This window comes from Aythya ferina (assembly GCF_964211825.1).
Source record: "Aythya ferina genome assembly, contig: HAP1_SCAFFOLD_225, whole genome shotgun sequence".
Classification (NCBI taxonomy): domain Eukaryota; kingdom Metazoa; phylum Chordata; class Aves; order Anseriformes; family Anatidae; genus Aythya; species Aythya ferina.
Genome location: NW_028181311.1, coordinates 100,343 through 104,777, shown reverse-complemented (window position 1 = coordinate 104,777; position 4,435 = coordinate 100,343). Strand labels below are relative to the sequence as shown.

General features: G+C 38.7%; 1 long non-coding RNA gene across 1 annotated transcript; it reads right to left on the bottom strand.

Moving 5' to 3' along the window:
* Positions 1-202: 202 nt before the first annotated feature.
* Positions 203-1,652, bottom strand: LOC311428973. The gene is made up of 3 exons (XR_014687978.1): positions 1,613-1,652; positions 1,008-1,149; positions 203-327 (listed from the first exon to the last, which is right to left on the bottom strand). It is a non-coding gene; the product is annotated as an uncharacterized lncRNA (long non-coding RNA).
* Positions 1,653-4,435: the final 2,783 nt, after the last annotated feature.

The following is a 4,435-nucleotide window of genomic DNA, read 5'->3' as shown; positions in this document are numbered from 1 at the left end:
ATCAGAAACTTTTTTGTTTGTTTGCATTTGCTTCATTTGCATTACCGAATTTGTAATTGTGGATGAAGGAACAGCCTGGTAGAGATCTTCATCCTCCACAGCACTGCTAAGACAGTCAGGCTGTGACACAGTCTGACGAGCAGGCAATTTATTGTGAATACCGATGGTGATCTTCTGTTTTCTTGACGTATCAGTAATTGAAGGCCTGGTAATTGCCTGGTTTTGAACACAGGCCATTGGTGGTGCTGAAGATGGCCTTTTTAGGGTGACACCAGTGGTCTTTGCGTCCTCTTTTATGGATCCATTTCCATTTAAACGGCTTGAATTCTGTATTTAAAAAGAAGAAATTGCAAGATGGATTAACGCAAACACTGCATGTAACATTTTGAAGCACAAAACTCTCCTACTGAGTGTTTCTACAAATGGTCTTAACACCTAAAAAGAAAAACACACTGCCCTTTAAGGATAAATGCAAGTCCAATAAGCGTATTCAATTCCTGCTTTTGGTTTACTGCAGATTGGTATCAAATTAACATCATCTTTGAAAACCAGCCAAGCAACTTAACATTACCTGCTGCTATTCCCAAATATATTTATTTTTCCCTTTAAACATACCCTGAAAAGCCTGAAATAATTGTTCTGGTGCTCAGGAATAAGACAATTAGTTTTCCCTGTCTTAGCTAAAGTGACGAGGATAGGAAAAACAAGTCCTCTTTTAAATGATTTGAGGATTAGTACACTCTGCTTAAATTGTCAAAGAGCGTAGCTCTCTGTGCTTTAGAAAGCTGTCTTGGAGGTATAAAGTAATGGAGTCGCATGGCTGCACAATTTAGCAGTAACCACTGTTTGAATGACTCTGGCTGTAGCATGAGGGCTGTGAAGAAAGCTGCAGCGTGGGAAGGAAAACAAAACTAAGATGCCGAAAACCAAACAAAAAACCCCACACCAAACCCCAAACCCACTAGCAGTTTGGTGCCGTTATCTGCCCTCCCGCTTCCCTGAATTACCTTAATCATATGAGGAAGAAGTCGTGGTCCCATAAATCCAGCCTGCTTACTATTAGCCCCCTGCTGACCAGGAGGGAATGAACAGGGATAAGATGGTGCTGGCAAGTAAAACGCACGTTCTCCAAGTGTCAAATCATAGCGCCTTCAGAAAAGAGCAGTGATCGTAGTTTAGTTTTTCTTTCAGCCTACTCTTGGATTAAATCCCATCCTATCATTTTAGAGGAACAGCTCATACGATATGGAAGCCTTCTCTACAGAAGGCTTCGCCAAGACTACAAACTGAAAAGTAGAGAACAGTCTTCCTACTAAGACTATCACTTGCACAGCAATAATTCATTCTTACACCACAGATGACCTTCATTTCTCTCCTTCTCTAAATTAGCCAGCTACAGATAACACATAGATAGCAATTTACACAAGTGCTGCAGTTTAAGGCCAAGCAACAAAAGATAATAAATGACACAGAGAATTTCAGGTTAGACAGAACTGAATTAGACAAATAATAATCTTCTCCCCGGATAGCAAGAAAAACACTTGCAAAACAGAAAAATATCAATAACGGGAAAGTAAATCTCTTCTGAACACATTTTAAGATTTGTTATTACCTGATATAAAAAAGTATGTAAGCTTGCTGACCAAGAACTCTTCTAATGTCAGTACGCACTACTTTAGCATCATTCATCTGATACCAAAGTCCATTACCAGCCTGCAAATAAAGACAACGATTTCTTTAGGTGAATTGCACGTTTTCCAAATGAAATCACGGATAGGAACAAAATACACACACGTCAAATAAAAATATAATGAAATCTTTTTCCCTAGAAACAGTAGCTGCTAGACATGCTTTAATTGGTTTGCCAGCACAACCTTTACCCTGTTAGAAATGCTGTTGACTTCTACCTTTACATAGCATATATAGTGTCCTGAGTGACAGCTGACACCGTGATGTACCAGCACCGCATATAAGGCATAGAGCAGTGGTTCTCCCATTGACTGCGACATGTAGGCTCTCAGGTCCAAATACTCCGGATATTTCACCTCCTAAAGAGACACCAAGAAGACAGAAAAATTATCCCAGAGTACTTCGTGGACTAGCCAGAGAAAAACACTTCCAAAAAACACAGACTAGAATTTATTTCTAGAATATATTTCTAGAATATATTTCTTGATTCACTACAAATAAGTCTTCCCATAAACAATGGTTAAGACTAGAAGTTGCAGAGAACTGTTTCCTGATGAATCAGCCTTCTCAGAGGAAAGCATATGCTTCTTGTCAAGCGGGAACTTTATTGATATTAAGAGAAAGAATAAGCCATAGTCGTTAGTCTACAATTATTGTCTGAAAATATTAACAACTTTCAGCTTTGGGGGATGTCCCATTACACAATGATATAGTTGCATTACAGTGGTAAATATACCTTGTTGATCTTTCCACCTGTGAAATCTGCAAATCTTTTCAGTGATATTGTGAGAACCTGGGAAGAACGGTGTATGGTAAATCTCTTGGACGCAGGAACCATCTTTTTACACCTTAAAAACAAGCAGAGATAAGTGTTTGAAGGCATCTTCTTTTTTCGCCCCCAAAACAAACTCCTTTTAATGTCTCACGCATGCCTATGCTATTTGAATGATATTTACTTGCATAATAGGTTGGTCTTTTTTCTTTTCATAAACCCATGCACTGCGTGTCAGGTTTGTTAATACAGAGAAGAAGGTCAATTTTCCCAACAACTCAGAGCATAGCGGGAACAGGAATCTCTCACGAAAGGGTATTACCAGGTTGGATGGCAAGGTACCATTTCTTGGTCTACAAAAGTGGCTATTTGAACTCCAATCCTGGAAACATTCTTTCAGCTTTCAAGGGAAATACAAATACTGAAAGCGGAACGAGAGAGACTTGGTCCCCAGGACTAGAAATTGCAAATAATCTCCGACATAGGTCGACTATCAACATCAAAAATACAACAGAAGCACATGGTCATTCTACAGGAGGGAGACATTTAACAGTAGGAAGTCTTCATGTACTGAGCTTGTCTGGAAAGACACTGAAACCATCTGCCATCCTTTGAAACAAAATAGTTCAGTTTGACACATTGCCCGCTCCAAGGTAGGACCTACGGCGTAAGCAGTGAAAATTAGCCACTAGCCCAGAGAACAACGGAAACTGGGCAGTTTACATCAAGAAAAGTACTGTTGAGAGCTAATAAATAGAAAGAACAAAAGTAGCTCTTTTTGAATTCTGATGGCAAAATACAAGCCAGAGAATTGCAAACCCATAGGGAATGCCTATGAACAAGACTTCCCCCCTCCAAAGAAACAAAAATCCAAGTCTTTTATAAACTTCCACAAAACTTGTAAGTAGATCCAAAGTTTAGAGGTAGTCCAACAGAGTCATGCAACATAGAAAACTGACATCTAGGATTAAGACCTAATCCGTCAAAATCTTACTCGCTACATTTATAGCAATTCTCTCCATCCAGCTCTTCAGGTTTCACAAAGAGTTCCAGAGCTCTGCTAACAGACGAAACCGCCTAGAGCAGCGAGAAAGAAGAGCGTAAAGTCACCGTAATTCAAAATTCCAGAGACATACTAGTAGTTTATAAGAGAATCTTACTAACATACTCAAGCGATCTACTAGGAGCACTGTGAAGAAGGAGGCAGAAAGAGCATGCTCAGCATTGACCTCACCTGGAAGGCATTTGACTTTGGAACAAATACTTTTCCAGTAGCCTAGACAGCATCTATAGTGTGCTTTGTCATCAATACTGGGGACAAATTCATCAGTCTAACAATTAGATGTATATTGAGGTAGAACAACAAAGAAGTATGACAGCATTATCATTTTTGCAGAAGGAGAATTCCTTCCCCTTAAACCCAATGCAAATGTGGAGACTATTTACATGGGTTCCACGGAAGGACAAAGTCCAATCCACTTCCTTAGCACCACCAAGCTCTTATGTTTTAACATTATATGTGGTTTGTTTTTTTAAGTTAAACAAGTTTAATTTAGAAAGTTATGCATGTACTTAAACATCATGAATTATATTTAGAAAACATCTTACCTTTATATCCAAAGTGATATCAAGAAATGCCTCATACGTATCCGAAACTGCTTTGCAATTCAAGCACTTCACTGGAAGCAAAATATAAATGCTTAACATTATGTGAAGGAGACTAACTGTCCAAATTCAAGTTGTTGACAGATACTACTTTAGACAAACTACAGACTGCTTTACTACTGACAAAAGACACAGATCAGTTCTAAGGACAGGAATATTTTTTCAAGTACCTCTCGATCTTAGAAATCCTCCAAATATTTGATGAATGATGGTGGTAGCTTGAGAAGATCTGTCCAATCTGGAAATAAATTATAATCAGACCTCAGAAGATTTAAGGCACGGAGTTAACTCTTCAAAGAGTTTGATGAA